Consider the following 21,829-nt stretch of genomic DNA (forward strand, 5'->3'; position numbering starts at 1 on the left):
CATGTCTCCGTAGATGTAATGTGTATAATGTTTCCAATGGAGTCGACCAGCCCCGAATCATTATTCCTGTCATATATGAATAGAGCACCCTGTCTTGTCTGACCTCTGCTTTGCTTCCAAATCCACCACCACCACCAAATTAAATGTATCTATCTTCCCATACCCCCTTGCATGATATTTATGTAATGATTATTTGTTTACTTCCTGTCTATTTCTTTTATTCCTTTATTCATTTTTTGGTTTGGAATGATTATAAAGTTGGAGGATGATCTTTGAATACTGAACACACGGACACAGTCGAGTAAATTTCTCCTGGTTTTTGCAGATTGAAAATCTTTCGCAGCATTTCATACATGGATCCGATAAGCTAGAATTTTTTTTTTTTAAATCGAAGAATAATGATACGAAAATTCGCTGCGCCAAAGTTAACAATATAAAAACGACTCTCCCTATGGTCATACCCCATCCATTTCAACTGGTGACGATTTATTCATGGTGCATATTATAATCTAAATGGCCCGGATTTCAACGACCACCTGCATCCACTGAAGTGAGCAGTCATTGCATCATCTATCTTTCTAATTGACTTATTTGTAATGATTTAGTGTTGCTTATTTTGCCGATTGGACAGCTTGAGTGGCCAACCGGGGTATTAGATTATACCGCAAGATAAAATGTGCAAACTACTTCGGTTGATACAGAGACAAGCCGCCGCCTCCTCCCCATTTTGCGTATTTTATCGTGGATTTTCTTTTATAGAGTACATTATTCAGTGCTAATGGTTTTCGTCGGATCCGTGGAAATCCTTGATTTTAAATTTAGAGTCAAAGGGTGGATTTCATCACTTTAAAAATATTCCATTCGTCTAAATCAACGTACTGGGTGTGAGAGACTTGATGTGTGATGGAACAAATAGGTGCGGTTTTCCACTCTCCAGAAGTAGGCTACTATTTATAACCTCAATTGTTCTTAAAGTGTTGGTTGGTGCTGTAATAATTGGGTTTAAAGGCAAGCATTTTAAACTTTTCTCCTTTATCATTTTTTTGTAACCATCAGCGCTGATTATTATCCCGGAAAAGCGAGTCGTGTGGTTTCTCCCCTGCTACAAGCTCGATTTTTGTTCCATTTTAAAAATGTCATTTTAAATCTCCCCCTCGTCGCCTCGGATGCACGCTCTTACACGTAATGTAGAATGATGATATAGGGGCCGATACGAACGTACGCACGCCCGCATTTATCCATACAACAAACACACGCACATGATATTTACATGTTTGCCTAATATGTTCTGTGTGGGCATAATTAATCGATGAATATAGATTAACGGAGCTTCAGTAAATTTTAAAGATGACCCAGTTCTCATCCAGTTTAGCTTTTCTGATGTATAAGGTACCACTAATTTAGAAAAGTGAGTGGAGCAAGCACTTATGTTGATAATAAGAAATGAAGTGAGTTGGAAAGTGCCAGAAGACAATAGAGAATAAAAAATTCACGGCGGCGATGGGGGCTCGAACCCGCGACCTTACTGGTACGACACCTCCGCCTGGCCGGGGAGAGCATGGCTCTACTGTCTGAGCTTCTATTCTCTATTGTCTTCTGGCACTTTCCTACTAACTTCATTTTTTATTAATGTAACACTAGTCCTCCAGAGCAGAGCAGTTTGTCAAGTTATAACTTTAGACCAACTTGTCTCCAGGAGAGTTGTTGCAAGATGCGAATCGGTTGCTTTAGCCAAGGACGCATCTTTGTAATTGATCTCTTCCTGTAATGAATTGATTCAAATTGAACCATGTAAATACCCCCCGCCCCCGAACTCCCCTCCCCAATACAAGAATAAAAAATAAATAAAATAAAAGCAAGCATATGCTTCTACCACAACAAAACACATATAATAATAATAATAATAATAATAATAATAATAATAATAATAATAATAATAATAATAATAATAAATAATAATAATAATAACTACAATAATAATAATAATAATAATAATAATAATAATAATAATAATAATAATAATAATAATAATAATAACTACAATAATAATAATAATAACTACAATAATAATAATAATAAAGAAATAGAACAATTCAGTAAATGAATGTCATTGTAATGTGTTGCTGATTACTGGGTCTTTTTTAATTTAAATCTGAGGTTGCCAATTGGACATGATATGAAATTAAAATTTTTGTTCAATTATCCTTCTTTCCCACGTACAGTACAGATGATAATGAGAAACTTAGTCGACGGGAGAATGAGAGAGAGAGAGAGAGAGAGAGAGAGAGAGAGAGAGAGAGAGAGGGGGGGGGGGATATATTTTTTTTCTTTCCCCTTTAAAAAAATTTTTTTTTATTTATTTATTGTATTTTTTTATTCAAAGCACAATTTTCCTCTTTCTTGCACCATAACACACATTGATATTAGCATTGTATAACTAACTTGCACATTCGTTTTACTTCCATCTATAAAAACGCACCCAGAAATAACATTTTTATGTTTGTTTTGAAAGCTGTTGAAATATTATTTTTCTACTTATTTTAACCTCGCTGTACAGTAACATTAGGTTTCAATATCTATTCAATTTGTGGTTTCATCATTATTTTTTTTTTCCTGAACCTCTTGTCCTAAGTTTTGCACTTGAAGACATGTTGAACTATTTAAAAATAAATTTATTTTCTTGTATTTTATTTTTATTTTTATTTTTGTGTACAAATCCCGCTGTCATTGGAGTACCTACGTGAGGAGGAGAAGAAAAATAAAAATATTCCCTCTTTTTGCCTTGTGATCCGATGTGTCAAGGATGTATATTATGTTCCAGTGTTGTTTTCTATATGGATTTATCATTTCGCTTGACACTTGCTGTTGAAGATGCTTCTTCCTTTTTTGGATTACTTTATCGACCCTCGCTGCTCCTCGTACCAACATTGTGTTATGCCAAGTGGATTATCAACCAATTTATTGTCATGTGTGGATTATTATTATCATTATTATTGTTATTGCCTCAACCGTTCTGTTGACTTTCTAGTCAAATTTGTTTGTGTGAATGTGCTCTGATGACGTCATCCAAGACGCTGCTGCTATTGTTGCTGCAAGACAGGTACAGTGGATGATTAAATTTGAATGATGTATTCCAATATACCCGTACACCCAACGTACATCGATTAGCTGAAGAACATTGGGATATATATCTTTATTTGTAGATTATTATTATTATTTTTTTTGATTTAACCCTCTTAAAAATGAACATTTATGGATATGCAGTTTCATGCTTTATACGGATTTTACCCGTTTGCAATGGATTTTTATTTCCAAGAAATGGATTATTGTACAAATGAGGGAAAGAGAAGAATACTGAACAGGACGGATCGTATGCAGTGTCAACAATGTCTGTTGCAAATCTCTAACATTTTGCTGTCAAGTCCTTACAGCTTTTTGTTAAAAGTAAACGGTGCCTGTTTCATACAGGTACCTAACTTCACAGTGCGATAAAAATCCCTTCTCAGAAACAAGCAGATTAACATGGTGAAACAGAATACTAGAGTCAAATTTTTTTCTCTCCCTGTTGGATTATGCACATATTATTTTATGGCAAAAATATTTTTTGGAAGAGTGAAATGAAGAAACACCCGCTACTTCAGGATTACACTAGATGTCTTGGATAACTTGCATTGGATTTACTTGATTTTGCTGGATTGAAGGATGCTCTCACCAGAAGACCCATTTTATGTTTTTGGGACAACTTTTATCATTATAATTTACCTTTTTGATTTTTTAATTTTGTAATTTCCTTCTTTACCGTTTTCCCCCTTCACATTTTGAAACATGTATTCCTTTTATTCATCTTTTTTTCTTTTTTTCTTTTGTTTTTTGGATATCTATGATTTAACCTCTTCCCCCCACCCCCCCCCCTTTTTTTTTTTTCTTTCTTTTTCTTCTTCCTTGATTCATATTCATCATTAAACCTGTATCTATTTTCTTATATAATCACATACGTACTTCCTTTATTATAATGTTCATTTAGTTATAGTTAACAAAAGAGGCTGTTGATTCATTAAAAAAAAGACCCCCAAGACCCCCCCCCCAAAAAAAAAAAAACAACAACAAAACACCAAAGAACACCAATAAATATTGATTTAGAAAGCAAATCCTCTCTCTCTCTCTCTCTCTCTCTCTCTCTCCTCTCCTCTCTCTCTCTCTCTCTCTCTCTCTCTCTCTCTCTCTCTCTCTCTCTCTCTCTCTCTCTCTCTCTCTCTCTCTCTCTCTCTCTCTCTCTCTCTTTCATCTCTCAAATTAAAAAAAATAACCTTTTCCGTTTCCAAGAACCCCTTTCCCCCCTCTCTCTCTCTCTTTATTTATCTATTTATCTATCTATCTATCTATCTATCTATCTATCTATCTATCTATCTATCTATCTATCTATCTGCCCCAAACATTGTGGTAAATATTTTAAATAATATCTATCTATCTATCTATCTATCTATCTATCTATCTATCTATCTATCTATCTATCTATCTATCTATCTATCTATCTATCTATCTATCTATCTATCTATCTATCTCTCTATAGCCTCGTCTCAATCCTTAGATTGCTTATGCTTTGGCTCAAATTATGAACTCTACCTATATCTAACTGCCCTGGTTGTTGTGAACCAGCTGCCTTTTATTATGCCCTGATAACTTCTGGTCTATCCTTTATCGCGACAGAAACGCCCCGAGTTGAAACGATGAAAATGATTACGGTATACAAACGTAGTCTTTACTAATTTCCCTCGATAATTGTATAATAATAATAATAATGATAATAATAATAATAATAATAATAATAATAATAATAATAATAATAATAATAATAACAATAATAATAATGGACTTTTGTATAGCACTGACTTAACTCCTAAATAAGATTTAAATAAGATTACGAACTCTAATATTACAGACTTATTTGTTCTACACATTATTAAAAATGTTATCTTCATCTACGATCTGAATTCTTAAAAGATAAGATTTGAATGTGTGCTTAACAATTGACAGACTGATTTACGAAAGCTCTGTGGTATGGCGACCCAGACTCTCTTCACCCCAGTACTTCCATCTAAATTTTTCAGTTTAATAAATTTTGTTCTTTGTAATCGTTTTCGAAGTAAAAAAAAATCCCGAACATTCATTATCCTGAGCTTATCCAACCTCAATTATGTCCATAATTTAAGTCATCTACTCTTCTCTCCCTTCCCCCCCCCCTTCTCTCTCTCTCTCTCTCTCTCTCTCTCTCTCTCTCTCTCTCTCTCTCTCTCTCTCTCTCTCTCTCTCTTATTTATGTATGTAAACATCGTTTTTAAACGGAAAGAACTTAGATCAGTTCGACTAGCCTAACGTAACTGGCGTCACGTGCCTCAGAACATCTGCTATCATTTTATTTCTTAGCTATGCTCACCAACCGTCTACACTTAACCGAGGCCTAGGCTCTCGAATCCGTTGAAATACGTTTACTCGATGTTAAAGATACTTGTTAATGAGTGTAAAGACGGACATAATGGTGTGACTGTGTATGTGTGTTATAATCTTTTCTTTATTATCTATTAAACTCTGTAGTTAAGATTATACTTGCGATGGTCTCCTACTCTCGTGTGTGTGTGTGTGTGTGTGTGTGTGTGAGAGAGAGAGAGAGAGAGAGAGAGAGAGAGAGAGGGAACGTCAGGGGGCGGGCGTATATATTAATTGATAATGATATTGAGATAAGATTCAATCTTGTTTTCCACATTTCATTACGTGTAAAATTGCAGCGATGTTACAATACGGTATACTGCTGCTATCTATGCTTTTTGATACTTTATGACACGCACGTGTCAAAGCAGTGAAGGGAGTCTTTGAATTTTGATGTGCTTGTATAATTAAGCGTGACAGTTTCACAGCGTGACAAAATGAAATATTATTAATTCAGTCGTACTCGTTGACATCTAATTTTCACTTTTGTAAAATTCAACGAAACATCTGTTTAATGGTCCAGCATGTCGAAAGACTTTTTTGTTTTGTTTCTTTTAGAATTTAACCTTATTTCACCCTCTTATCTCTCCCGTTCTCATTTCACCGCCCTCAGATATTAACCAGTTAATTACCGTACTTTAGAAATACATTTACAGTATTAAAATATTTGGCCAGAAAACTTTGTCGATCGATTTAAATAACCATCGTCTGGGCAAAAACTACAAAACCGGGGACTTCGCGAGGTGTTCACACCAAATTTAATAAAAACAAAACATATTTTCCCAGAGTATGGCATTTAACTGTTTAATCAGAGAGAAAATTGCCACAGATGGCGTCATAATGTGTTGTTTTTTTTTTTTTTTGTTGTTGTTGTTGAAAATTCATGTTACCATCTTAACCCATTTTACTTGTGGGGAAATGACAACTTTTTATCTTTAACTCTGATAAAAAAGGCGTAAAGAGCACAATGCAGATTTTGTATAATGTTTAAGACAAACCAATTACAGCATAATTGTGACGGCGAGTCACAAATAAAATGATGTACGATCAGTTCGGAGATAATAAAATATATTAATATGGTATCTCATTTAGATTTAATCTATGTAATGGTTTTGACCACATTTTATCTATTGATTCTAAGAAACGAGCCCGATTTAGAGATAAAAGAGGGATTTATCTTAATTATATATGTCAGTGTTAAAAAAAAAGTTCTCGCCATAGGTTCACTTCAACGTGCACATATTTGTAGGTCTGATAACCAAATTCAACATTGTTTTACTGGACCATAGTTTGCCTTGGTGTGAGAGTATTTCCATCACAACAATGAGCCCATATTATATCAATAACAATTTAGGCTATCAGTTGAATTGTTGGTTGGTTTTTTTTTTTTAGATGTTCGTGTCAAGTGGGTCGCACTCAACACATATAATCGATGTGAGGTCAATGTCCATGTCACATTTAAAATGTTGAACATCGTCTCGATACGTAGCAATGACTATCCCGCACAAATCTTTGGGCCTCTTTTTCGCTCACGAAGTGCCCAAATTCGAGTCAAAATATGGGACGAAGCCGTTTCGTACATGCTATTTTTAAAAATTAATTACGACGCTGTTTATAATTGAATATGACTAAAAGTTGGCACACAGTTAGAAAAGAGGTCATTTTAGATTATGTAGCAATGACTATCCCGCACAAATCATTGGGCCTCTTTTTCGCTCACGAAGTGCCCAAATTCGCGACAAAATATGGGACGAAGCCGTTTCGTAAATGCTATTTTTTAAAATTAATTACGACGCTGTTTATAATTGAATATGACTGAAAGTTGGCACACAGTTAGAAAAGAGGTCATTTTAGATAATGTCAAGCGACAAAACTCGTACGATTACCAGAAGACCGTTAAAAATAGATGTTTACTCTTTGGAGTACAATATTTCTAAAACTACAAAGAGGAGAGATTTTGTCGCTCATAAGGTTATATATGCACATTTCTTCTATTTATATTTCAAATTTCATTCGATTATGGTAAGTACTTTTCCCGTATTCTCACAAAACAACCCAATTTGCATTTCAATGAGTGAAAATATGAAGACGGCCATTTTGCTCCACCATTGCGCGACACGAAAATGACGTGAGCGAGGCAAGGCTGCCAGATGGCCAGACTTTAACCTGACCAAATTCGACTTCAAAAGTGGCTAAATAGAAAATCATATGGCTTTCAATATTAAGACTGGCCCACTTAAAATGAACTAAATTTTAACAAACAGAAAATTGAATAGACTAGGATAAATGTCACTGAGACAAACATAGATGAATAAAATGTAAAAAAAAGAAACAAAATTATATATTTGGCCACACACGTGGCCATCTGGCAACCTTGTTCGCGACGACGGATGACACAAATCCTCGCGCGCTTTTAAAAAATTAAGGTATTGTTTCATTAGGCATAGTAGATTAACACATTCTCTCTCTCTCTCTCCTCTCTCTTCTCTCTCTCTCTCTCTCTCTCTCTCTCTCTCTCTCTCTCTCTCTCTCTCTCTCAAATAAATACTAGAACTAACATAAGCCATGGTCTCACGGGACTGATTGATAATAATTCAGCAGGCATTTATCGTGTCATTTGTATTGGTTGTAGACACAAGATTACACTTCGGTTGAGTTCCAAATGATCAATATTATGTATATTTTAAAACAATTTATAGTTGACCCGAGCCATACAGCTCTAAAACTATACAAGTTAGAACTCTTCTGATGTCTTCATATTTTCTGATAATTTTGCCATAAAATTGCCAAGTCTTAATATCTAATTCCACGTATTAAGCGAGATACAGGCACAAACCAGAATAAAACGCAGAAAAAGCGTCCCATATTTTCCGTATTTTTTTTCTCTTTGTGAGTCATCCAAATACATGACATCTTTGAAACTGCATAACTTTGTTATATATTAATGGATTTTCAAAATTCAAAAAGATTTTTACTCAGTGGAGATAGGGCTTTGATTTAAGATTAAGAGAAGTATTTCCTACAAAAATAGAAAACAAAAATTTTCATAGTCATTGCCACGATACGTCATAGGCTGTTCAAATCTGACTCAAAACGTTCTTTGACAATTGTCAGATTCATAACGTCCCCCGATTCTTTATCATCCATCGTAATTTTAAATCTGAACAGCACCACTCCCATCGTCTTGAGAATCCTCCTCCTATTATTATTCGTCGTCGTCGTTATTGTTGTTGTTGTCGTCGTCGTCATTCTTGTCCCCCCCCCCCCCCCCCCCCCCCCACTTTGCCAGCTATTCGTCACTGTTATTGTCCTGACCAACGACAACATTGTGCCATCTTATTTATTTTCCAACGAGACCTAGATGTGACTTGCCGATTATATCTCATCCCCCCCGGTGGTTGGATGGAGCATCACCTTGAATCATATACCTATGATGTTCGCATGGGTGTACGATCCGATAGTGATGTCGTTTCTTCTTCTCTTTACTAGCCTATCCTGCTTCTTTGGTTTGTGATTGTAGTTTTTGACAGGGATATTTTTTTTTCTGTAAATCTTCTGCCTGTTTGTTCTTGGTTATTTATAATTTAGCTTATGATATCTTTAGGTTATGATTTTGATTTACATTTGTACTATTTTTGTTAGATTGCTTGTTTTTTTGTTTCAGCGGTCTCTCATATAACCTCAATTGTGTTGGAAGAGACCTAAAGCAACAAACAAACAAACAAACAAATATCTCATCCCCCCCCCCCCCCTAAATCATTGGGTGGCCAAAAGGTCATCTTGACCATCCACACAGACCATTAATGTACACATTAAGGTTATTATGCACATGTTGTTGAGGGAGAATATTGTCAAACAGTATTGTATATAGCCGAGGGATGCGAGGCTTTTTCAGCAGCGAGAGTGAACGTTAAATAAATGCACTAGCCCATGTTATTATTTTCTCCAGCTAGTTATAGTTGCATTGGCGATGGATGATCCCCTGTTGTAGTTATATTATTATCTCCGATATTGCCGGGTCGTGTTGCTTTACGCATATGCATAATATTCATGATCTATGCATAGACACTGTCACATTACATGCACACCTTTATGATCGAAGAAGGCTATTGGCCAGTGTTGTCCTCTTTTCCTTGACATAATATTATGCCCTTTTTTTCTTTTTTTTTTTTTTCCTTTTCTTTGACACAAGAGAAACAGTTATCTGAATAAAATGCGGATTTATAATTCGTTTTATATCTTTGATCATATTGTTACACGAAGTCTGGTGAATGTTGATGAAATTGCCGCTATGAGTTTTAGAGTACTTTACCCTCCCGGCACGATGGGTGGTCTTCAACAGTCACTTCGGATGATTTACCTGTCCCAAGGACTGTCAACTGCCTCGGCACTCTGCATTATTATACACACTGTATCACTTAACTTTATGTTGCGTGGTCTTGAGGTAATTGTATTTCTTTGGATGTGACAAATTGTAGGGTTAGTCGATAAGTCTCAACTGTCGCATCTCATTTGTTTAGGGATGTCAGCGGACTGGAATTCCAACTTAATGTTGACGTCCAAGATTTTAACTCCTAAGATCCACTAATACAACATTGTTTAGTTCATTTTCTGTTTATCCTATATCGTATCTCAATTTTGTCTAACACATCTGTTGGGCTACTTTTCGATGTTCTGTATATTCAATCTTTTGATGCTGTTTTCCCCCCCCTCTCTCTCTCTCTCTCTCTCTCTCTCTCTCTCTCTCTCTCTCCTCCTCTCTCATCTCTCGTCTCTCCATCACATCAATACGTAAATACACGAGAATCAAATAGTTCTACTGGTTTTGTTTTGTCCAATTGTTGTGTACTCATACGTTTACTATTTATTTTATCACATTTTCTCTAATTATCAAAAGTCGGAATCCAACTGATACCTGTTATTTACCATCTGAATTCAATCAAACCGTGCTCTTGCAATATGTGTTACCCTTACTTTTCCACAATAATTTTAGAACCAATACAAATCATGCATACACGTGTGCCTGCTTTTACAAGTACACCGCTTTTAGTGATAATTTACAACACGTTGCAGCCAGATAGATCGTGCTCTTCACCAACCCGTCAATACCTTCATAATTACCATCAGGTAACATGAAAGGTGAAGGCATTTTTGCTCATTTGGACCGACAGGAACCTGAATTCAAACATTCCTGCCTCCAATTTTAAAAGCTCAGGCCAGCCAATCAGCCACGTATTTTACCCATGTTGCCGAGTGGCAAATCGGCTAATGACATTAGCTTTCAAATAGCATCAGTCCATCTGCTGTTACTGTTGTCGAAATGTAAATTACGTACGTCTTTTCTTGTGGACTGGCTGATTGTAAGAGCAGAAGGTCAAGATTTATTGCCTACGGCGATGTATGAATGAGGCTTTGCAAGTTCCTGGCTGGAATCTTACGGAAAGGAATCATTGATATTTTATTTATTTATTTTATTTATTTATTTATCTATGTATTTATTTATTTATTTTCCGGGCTATACTAGTTTGGGACACTGGTGGATTTGCTTTTGGGGGATTTATTTTGGGTTGCTTTAGACTGGCACACAGATAACTTGCTCTTGCAGTCTTTTCTGGTTAAAACAAATCAGTCTGTTTTATTGTCTTTTTTATTTATTTATTCGTTCGTTTATTTATATCAAATTCACTCGAGATCCGACTTCTTTCGATTACACCGTCTTTTTTTCCTATCTCTTGGCTTAAATAGGAGTGTCAAAAGCACTTTTTTCAGTTGCTAAAAATGGTGGGTGGGGGAAGAGGAGGCTTAACGGGACACGATAAGCAGCCAGGGAATATGAAAAGCAAACACACCTACATGGAAATCATGATGTTTCTGATCAGCATCCATAAAGGTGAAATAAATATTCCAAAGAGGTGCTGTTAACCTTTTGATTTATATAAACAAGTGCTCCCATGTGTGGGCGCGCGCCGTGTGTGTTTTTGCTCTACTTAGTACATGTGCGTGTGTGTGTGTGGGGGGGGGAAGAGAGAGAGAGGGAGGGAGAGAGAGAGAGAGAGAGAGAGAGAGAGAGAGAGAGAGAGAGAGAGAGAGAGAGAGAGAGAGAGAGAGAGAGAGAGATGGTTAAGAATTGGATCGACAGATATTGTTTGAAATGAAAATGGGGTCAAGCAGACCCAAAGAACGGGCCATCTGGACGGGTCATTGTCTGCTTAAGGTCAAGGTGATGAATTTTCTTTCTTTCACACGAATTTAACAATAGTAGTGACAGTGAAAGGCCAATCCAGTTGGAAAGTTACTTGTTATTTTCAGCGAATAAATCTGAAGGAAGGGACTTAAAATAGAAGGGTGGGGATGTACAAAAACAGCAATCAAACAAAATAAGTTCAATTATAGATTGTACTAGATTGAGCATAAAATATTATTAATTGGCACATACTCTTTCTGAAAGATATCAGTCCGAAGTGTTGAAGTTGAATTTTGATTGATTAAGTAATAGACGTTCGCCCATTAAGCATTAACCAATCAGAATTTTTCCTGCCATTTACCCCGTTTCGTCCCCTTGACTATTTATTTCCTGTATGAAAAGGCCTAAGATACCGTCTAAGTACATATCAAACACACACATAGGTCAGGCCCAGTTAGTATTTCTCAATATTTTTACAAACCGATAAAGAAATTGCATAGTAAGTTCTGACGACACGATGCATTTTTTCAATCATCTGTGTTAAAATTGAGAGTGATGCTCAGGATCTGTGGGCTGTTTACTCCGGGTGATAGGCAAGCATTTGGGTGGCTATGGGTCTTCGGTTCACGATCAGCGGTTGATTTCAGGGCCAAAATATCCTTATTTTAAATTCTCATATAAAAAATTAAACAACTTAAATGCTTATTGAACTAGTTTTTATAAACTATACGATAACTGACGTGATTTTCGAAAGTATATGCACTGTATGTTGTTTGAAGAATTGAAGGCTCATACTATAAGATAAAGACATCCATGTCAATAGCTTGGCAGGCATAGCAACAAGAGGTCACGGAGGAAACATCAGTTATTACGATTTTAAAAACCTGGGAGAGCACGAGATTTCTTCAGCCCCTCAAATAGAGCCGATGGTTTTCCTCGGTTCCGCGGAAATCCGCGATTTTGGAGTCAGATGAACTTCCTCCTTTAAAAAAATACATTTCTCCCAATCCCATGTCCTGGCAAGGTAAAGACTTGATGTATGGTGGAACAAGTAGGTACCGTTTCCCACTCTCCATAAGTTAGCTAGAATGTCAAAGATAGTTTATCATTTCAATTGATCTAAAAGTGGGGGTTGATGCAGTGAAAATGGGGCTTAATTGCAATCGTTCAAACTTTTCCTCCTTTTTTTCACTTGTTACCATCTCAGCGTTGCTCAAAATATAAGCAACAACGTGGTTAGTGTTGCCATGAAGCCTAGTCTTTAAAAAGGATCATCATGCTTACCGCCTAGGGAATACATGGCTAAGTTTTCCCCTCCTCCACATGCTCGCAGACACACATACACATACGCGTGCGCACACACACACATACATACACACACATGTACACCCTTGGAGGGGGGGGGGGGTGTCAAGTTGTCAATTTCTTCAATCGTTAATGTTGCAACTTTTATGTTCAGAATGATAGTTTACAAACATGGAGCACATTGTTTGGTCTTTAGAAACCATCTGTATAAAAATAGCCCAGCACGCCAGCCCTATGATTGCTATTATATCTCATGTCGGATTATACTTCAACACAAAAAGGGGGTTGCGGGTGGTTCGATGGGAGCATCACCCTTGAATCGTATACCTATGATGTTCGCATGGGTTTACGATCCGATAGTGATGTCGTTTCTTCTTCTCTTTACTAGCCTATCCTGCTTCTTTGGTTTGTGATTGTATTTTTGACAGGGGATATTTTTTTTTTTCTGTAAATCTTCTGCCTGTTTGTTCTTGGTTATTTATAATTTAGCTTATGATATCTTTAGGTTATGATTTTGATTTACATTTGTACTGTTTTTGTTAGTGTTAGATTGCTTGTTTTTTTGTTTTTTTTGTTTCAGCGGTCTCTCATATAACCTCAATTGTGTTGGAAGAGACCTAAAGCAACAAACAAAAACAAAAAAAAAAACAAAAAACAAAAAAGGGAGTTAAGTATTGAGCTATGTAATATTTAATTATAGACTACATCACGTCTCTTGGACGCTGAGCTGGGCGGGGTCATGTTGTCTTCTATCCCCTTATATCTGTTTTCCGAATTGCTTTCTGTCTTTGTCTTGGAGTGGGTTTACTTAGTTTTGTCACAGTCCTGACTGGAGTCCTTGAGTGGGAGGGAAACAGTTAAAAGTATAGTTATAGTTTTGGGAGTTATTTTTCTCCTTGTAAATCATCTCTGTGTTATGTATTGTTAGTTATCTATTCTGTAAACGTTTGGGTGTGTTCATCTTAGTGGGATCCTGTGCTGGTGTCTGGATGAGACTTTAAGGTGATCTCAAACTAAGTACATTGATGATATGCTCTTCGAATGTTCCCTATTTGAACCAATTCCCCTGCCTTACTTTTTCTTGATTGCTTTGATTGTAAATTTAGAATATTTTGACTATTCCATTTTCTTCTTTTTACTGGTGCTGATATGGCCTAAATGTTTCGCAAACGCCGTAAAACCCTTTAAAAATAAACAACAAAAAACAATTGGTCGATTAGCAAATTATTAGCATTCAAATTCAAAATGATGTTTTGAGACTGATTTTTAAAACTAAACCTCCCTTATCACCTCCCTCAACGGATCCACCAGTTCGCAACCCTCCTTTTGATATCATTGATAGACAGACGGTTCATGAACGGACCGAATTCGGTATTGAACGTGATAGTCTCTTTCTAATGTCTCGTCATACTGAATAAGCCGCCGAATGCTATTGGAATTAATTTAAACGTACCTAGTACCTAGGTAGTACAAATTCTGGATAAAAAAGTATCGGGGGAACATCAATATTGTTTACATGTATGTATGTATGTATGTATGTATGTATGTATGTATGTATGTATGTATGTATGTATGTATGTATGTATGTGTTTTGTTCGAATCATCGCCTGACTTTTATAGGTAATGTTGTGTACATAGTCCACGCTTGCAATAAATAGGTAGGTAAACAGTATTTTAGTATTTCAATTTTTTCTTTCTTCCGTCGTAATAATATTGGGATAGTTGACGAATTACCAATCAGTGACGCCTCTTTCCGAACTATCAGTGCACATCTATCTATCTGTCTCTAGTCTAACCTCAATTAGCCTCTGCTAATTATTTCTGGACCTCAGCACTGGCGTTGATGGAATGGAATTGTCGGTTAATGGATGGATGGCGATTCGCTTCCCCCCCCCCTCTCTCTCTCTCTCTCTCTCTCTCTCTCTCTCTCTCTCTCTCTCTCTCTCTCCACTATCGCACCCATCTCAGTCCCATACCCACAGACATGTATTTTCATCAAGAAGTTCTTATTCTTAACCTCATGTCTGCCGTTTGCCTAGTCTATGACCTTGTACCGAGTCAAAACAACAAAACAGAACACTCGAGGTTCATTCGGGAATTGCATTAAAATGTATCTCTGAAGTCCCACCAAACAGAGACATGTTCTACCCTGCTAGAAGTAGACCATTTACATGTATACTCTAAATAAGAAACGAGATGTTTTCTTCTGACAGCCACTGTTCTGTTCAGCCGTCCCAAGACTTGTAGGACCCCTTTAGCTGGGTTTGTAGTGTGCATTAGTAGAGACAGTTGAAATATGGTCGTCAGCTTGTGACATTTATGACTGCCATTTTGACATTGAGCACAAGGTTTATTATGTAGCATCTTCCCTGTGTGTATAATTTATACTTACACACTGACAATGATAGATAAGCTGACTGGTTTGGTAACGTTTATAGTCGGATGTGTTTGTGGTCTTATGCTGTGTAGTGTGTCGCTCAAGCTGTCATTCGTTTGTGTAGCTGGTGTGCTGGCTTGGTAGAATGAGCTCTATGCCTTGTTTGTCATATTTCAATTACAAACGATATTCGGTTAAAGGTCACGGTTTAAGTTCAGATAACAGTAACATTTTAGGATTGAATTTTAAGTCTAAAAAATGTTTCAACGAAAAAAAAATGTTATTCCCACAGACAAATCTAGATTGCCCAAAATGACATTGACGCATCACTCGTTCTCCGATATCCAACACCCCAGATTTTATTAATAAGTGAACCATGTCATAGGTTTTATGTGGTCAGAGCGGCACACAACAAATAGAACAGAAGAAATTAGATTTCCAACAAAGAGTTTGTCTTGATTTTTCAGGTCAGATTGAAAAATGCCGCTACCGCCATTTCTCGTCTGTCTTTTTAGTCTACCTGGGTAGAAATGATCAGTTCACACAATACACATTTTTACTGTTTTCCGAGTCGGAACTTTTGATTTAATCATACTTACAGAGAGAGGGCTTTGAACATAATTTTTTTTTTTCGGACACTTTCAATTCAAGTAAGCGGATGGCACCCCAACTATCGAGTTCAAGATGAAGCTTTACTTCCAGATCTCGCGTATTGAGCGCCAAAATCTTTATTTCCAGCTCTCGTATAGATACGTTCATTTGAAAATTTATTTTTTAAAAAAAAGTAAATTAATTTCAGTTTAATATTTCGTGCAGAGCACATGGGCACTGCAAGGACAGTGCAGAGAATCACGTACCCTCCCGTTATGCTATCGCATTATACTCGGGATTAGTTCGCTCGCTCTCGGCTTTTGTTCAAAATAAGCGGATGCGAAGTACACTTCTTATTCAACGATATCTGCTGTTTTTATTATATTATTTAAAAGATTCCTCTATGATATGTTTTAGCTTGCCCGGGAAAACCAAGCAAGTTGAGTATTTCCTTCACAATGTGTGTTAACTAGTGCATGTTAAGTTTCAACTGACTGAAAGGCAACTCTTCTTCTCCCTACCCTCCTTTTTTATTCTTATATATTTTTTTTTCTTTTGCTTTATCTTGTTGTTCTCCTTTCTTCAATAACGTTATATTATTCTATGCGCACCTACCAGTCGAGTGTGTCCCTCTACATTTCATAAGTATCATTATCTAAGTAAGCGAATGAATGTAAATCACGGTATGTCACGGACGTGAATAATATTGTCGGTTGGCGCACACATACATAAATACATACTCTTCACCTTTGAATCTTGGGGCACAGCTTTGGCTATAGAAAGATAAAATAATAATGATAATAACAATAATACACAGTTGGGTTGGGAGGCCTAGGTTTGTGGCAGCTTGCCAGCACTCGGGGAGCTATTCCTGGCCCTTGGCTGTAATGGTACGGTTATGATAACGATGACGAAGCTTGCTAGCCTAGCGACTGCCTGCTTGTTTGCTCTCGACTTTTCTTTCTTTTCCCTTCTATTTTTTAAGACCAGTGTATTATAATTGTGTGTGTGTGTGTGTGTGTGTGTGTGTGTGTGTGTGTGTTGTTGTTGTTGTGTGAATGTGTGTACTCTGCGAGTTCAGTGTGTGTGTGTGTGTGTGTGTGTTGTGATGTCTGCCGCCTGTTATTACTGTGTGAAACGTGATGTTGTGCGAACACACCATACTTAAGTGTTGTTATGGCTCTGGGCTCCTGCTTGCTTGCCTTTCCGTGTGGCCTTATAACTTATACCATGTCGTTGTCAAAATCGTCTCTCCCGCCATCTGCATTTTATAAGAGCTCGCTAGCTCAGGTGTCGTGACGAGTAATGGCAATCAATAATAAATATATAAGAAAAAGAAAATATTATGATGATGATGATGATGCTAACAATGATCAATAGATAATAAATAAATATTGTGTATCCGTGATAATGGTTGGTGTGAAAATGGAATGTCTATACTTTGGACTCTTGTCTGGTTAATATATTTACTATGAGGTCTTTTGAAATAGGTAATTTATAGTATTGTATGTGGAGGTGTTTTGTTTGGTCTCTCTCTCTCTATCTCTCTCTCTCTCTCTCTCTCTCTCTCTCTCTCTCTCTCTCTCTCTCTGTGTGTGTGTGTGTGTGTGTGTGTACCTCCCTTTCTTATATTATTTTACTTGAGGCTCCTTTTGGTTCGGCGGATTTTTAGGACACCTGGTTTATACGTGAATTAAAAAAAAACTCTATTATGCCGAGACTTATTCACTAGGACACTATGTGGCATCCCCGCCTCTATCTTCTGCCATCTCCTCTCCAATCCCTTTATTACTAGTAGAATAAAAATTATTATTATTATTATTATTATTATTATTATTATTATTATTATTATTATTATTATTATTATTATTATTATTATTATTATTATTATTATTATTATTATTATTATTATCGGTAATAACATGAGATTCCCCTCCCCCTCCCAATACACATTGGCAGTCAATATATGTTGAATGTACTCGTGGTCGAGTACTGAGGTTGGACATTACGTCACAAATTGTTTACTCCTCTGCTCATCGATGGACAAACGACGGGAGCATAGAATATTCCAGAAAAGCTCTGCATTAAGGTTTCAGTCTGTGCGTCGGTCTGTAGGTCTTTGAATAAGAGCTGTCTGTCAGGTCTCGCCTGCCATGGCCATAGCTAGTATTTTATCGATTTTATTTACTGGCTGGCAGTGGTCGCGTGGTTGATCTGGTGGTGTAAGACGTATAAATAGCAACCAATGGATGAACGGCGACTCACTGAACTGGACTCGGAGTGTAAATAGTATAGATACCCCCCCCCCCCTTTCCATCTTCTGTCACTTTCTCAATTCTTTCCTCATTCAATCAACTCTCTCTCTCTGTGTGTGTGTGTGTGTGTCTCTCTCTCTCGATTTTGTGAAAATGTTTTTCTATCCCTCCCTCTCTCTCTCTCTCTCTCTCTCTCTCTCTCTCTCTCTCTCTCTCTCTCTCTCTCTCTTTTTTTTTTTATTAAGGGGTGGTGGAGGGGGGGGGGGGGGCATTAATTTTTATCTGTATTTGGTTGGAACATTATAGTAATTTTAGTTACACACTATCACATGTAATCTAAATATTACTTTGGCTGACTTTAAGCTGATTGTTTCTGATTGCAAATTATATGAATCATCGATATGCACATTTTGCAGGTCTGATAACCGAATGCTGTTATTGGGTTGATTTAACGTTGACATTATTTTGCGTTGGTTTGAGAGTATGTATTTCCAATAGAACATTGAGTCCATTATCATTTTGATTAAATAAAGTACACGTTAAATATGAATTATTCTTTCACTATCAACCTATCTATCTTTCCCACATTCGTCTCTTTTATCATTATGTTGACTTGCCTTTTGTTCATTTTCGTTCTATCTGACTTCCTGTTCTTCGAGTAGCTGAATCATTCAATCGCTTCTTTAACTTTTGTTATTTACTTCTTCGCTCCACACACTCCTCCTTCCCCGATCTGCTTCTGAATTTCTGCGTATCTGTTGGGGGAAAAATCGATTTTGTTCCTGGTTTGATTGTGCGTTGTTCCTCCCCCCCCCCTCTCTCTCTCTCTCTCTCTCTCTCTCTCTCTCTCTCTCTCGTTCTATTTCTTTTTAACATATCCTCTTGTTTTCATTTCCCACGGTTGTTATGAAATATTATTTTACTTTACCCTCCCTCGGCTGTCAGGTTCAATACATCCAGTGACGTAGTCCTTGCTTGCCTGATGTGCAAATCAATCTTTTCTAGGCCAAACAAAGCCAAAAGGAAAACAATCATGCCATTTTTACAGCTCGTAGTATGGTTCCCATCTTCCTCATTCGACCAAAGTTTTTTTTTTTTTTTTTTTTTTTTTTTTTTTTTTTTGGGGGGGGGGGGGGGGGGGGGGGGGGGGGGGGGGGGGGGGGGGGGGGGGTTGTTTTTAGTTTTCTGTTTCTTTTAAATTATTAATCATCAACCATGAAACAATTTTGCTCTAAGTTGAACTCACCCTTTGGTCTGAAATCAGTAATATGCAAATTGAATATGACAGCTTCCAAAAAGAATAAAATACCAAATACGTTTGGGGCTCAAAACCCCTCAGCCAGAGAGAGAGAGAGAGAGAGAGAGAGAGAGAGAGAGAGAGAGAGAGAGAGAGAGAGAGAGAGAGAGAGAGTCTCTCTCTGATCTGAAGGAGTTGGAGAAGAGAATCGATCGTGTGCTGTCGAGATTGTGGAGACTAAAGAGTGTAGAGGATTTTGGTTTATTTCGCGAAACCGCCATAACATCTCATCTCGCTTCTCGGATCAATATCCCCAGCAGGCCAATCTTCCATTTACCGAACCTTACTAAAACAGCTGTTTCGTGCGCGTACTTCTGTTGGCTGGCTGGGCAAACTGGAAATACGCGGCCTCTGCCTATTTGGTCATTCCCTCCCATATATATTTACATCTTATTTATCCATTAAATTATTATTATTATTATTATTATTATTATTATTATTATTATTATTATTATTATTATTATTATTATTATTATTATTATTATTATTATTATTGCTGTTGTTATTTTCTGTATTTTAAAATGTCTTGGGAGATAAGGAATTTGAATTTGTGCTCCTGATAATGCCCACTTCTCTCTCCCCCCCCCCTCTCTCTCCTCTCCTCTCTCTCTCTCTCTCTCTCTCCCCCCCCCCCCCCCCCCCCCTCTTCTACCTCTATTTCTAAAATCATTTTGATTAACATTCTTTATCGTTGTCGTGAACAACCTATGTCTCTAATCAGTACCCGCCACTGCCCCTCCATCCGCTATCGGCTGTAACCATCACTACTGTTTGTTCTCAGATCTCGGGTAGGTACGGTACTGTCCACAGACTACCTATGGTACTGTCACCGTCCCCGGAGGTTCATTTGAGTGATTCAACGACGCGCTCTCTCTCTCTTTGTCTCTCTCTCTCTTTGTCTCTCTCTCTCTCTCTCTCTCTCTGTGTCAGTTTGTGGAATAAGGGGCTGTTTGTAGTGAGAAATTGATAAGTTAGATCGTAGTGAAATAAAAGATTGTTAGATGAAAACCGCGCGCTCTCTCCCTCCCCCCCCCCTCTCTCTCTCTCTCTCTCTCTCTCTCTCTCTCTCTCTCTCTCTCTCTCTCTCTCTCTCTCTTCTTTAACTTAACCTTACTCTCGCTTATTTCCAAATAAACAACAGTGTCCATTGTCATATTCGCCATTGCTGACACTAGAACATTGTCATCGCAGTTTCTATTTATATCTATCCACCACACCCGCCCATCTATCTAAAGTTCCATCTCAAAGCTGACAACATTTGGTATGTTCCAAAGTTTTAAAATTAATTATTTTTTATCTTCCTCTCGTAAGGGTGGTCCGAGGGTGTTACTCACTTAGTTCCTTCTTCGTTGTTTCTTAAGTATTGAGAATCGTATAAAAGCTTCAACATTTCAATCCCACACCACAGTGAGTATTTATGATACAACCCTCTCCCTTGGCTTATCGACCGTTGGAGGAAGATATAATCAATACAATGCAGGACTTTGCTATAATATGCCTGTACCGAATTTAAATTAGAAGAACGGTGATACTACATTCCTTTCCAGGAGTCTTCAGTATTACTCTTTTTATGATATAATATTATCGTATTGAGCTTTAGCGCTCATGTAGTTCGGAGTTTATATCCCGATTTCTGTAGCGTGAAACAAACATTAGATATTTATTACGTTGAACAACTATAAACTATCTAATAATTAAACGCTTTTAAGTAGTAATACGTGATACATCTACCCTGCATGCCTTACTCTGAACCTCCCCCCCCCCCCCCCCCCCCCCCAAAAAAAAAAAATAGATAAAAAAAAATAAAAATAAATAAAACAAAACACACGACAAATATATACAAAAAGAAAGAAAACAAACAAAACACCTACTTGAATTCTGGCCACAATTTTCGACCCTCAAATATTGTTCCCAGATTTGAGAATTTTTGACAAGATGATGGTCATTTTAATCGATCGATATTTGGAAAGCGAGTTTTCTGGCCAACATTCTAAATACTTAAAAGTTTTTCCCCCCTTAGTACCACTTAAATGCACACACGAGCGCGGCCAAGAAAAGAGAAGCAAGTTATTGCACTGCCACACCTTTGGCACCGCAACTTGTCTTAGATGCATAGAGTAACTTACCGACCATCAATCGTGCACGCAAAAAAGACGTTCGTTGAATATCTACCGCCTTGTAATATTACTATATAAATCTATTGTTAGAGCGTATTGTCTGCGAGAGCTTTATCGATGACTAAACTACACTCGAGTAATGACGGTGGCCGGATCGATGAATGGAAAGGAAGGATGGCTTTTAACTTTATTAAAATGCTTTTATTCATTCTTTTCTCT

At 37.1% G+C, this 21,829-nt stretch overlaps 1 protein-coding gene across 1 annotated transcript in view; it reads left to right on the forward strand.

Moving 5' to 3' along the window:
• LOC144970295 (uncharacterized) overlaps positions 1-21,829 on the forward strand; it is an 80,866-nt gene that overhangs the window by 19,103 nt on the left and 39,934 nt on the right.

This window comes from Berghia stephanieae, chromosome 4 (assembly GCF_034508935.2).
Source record: "Berghia stephanieae isolate SIO BIC M18660-M18661 chromosome 4, UCSD_Bste_1.3, whole genome shotgun sequence".
NCBI lineage: Eukaryota > Metazoa > Mollusca > Gastropoda > Nudibranchia > Aeolidiidae > Berghia > Berghia stephanieae.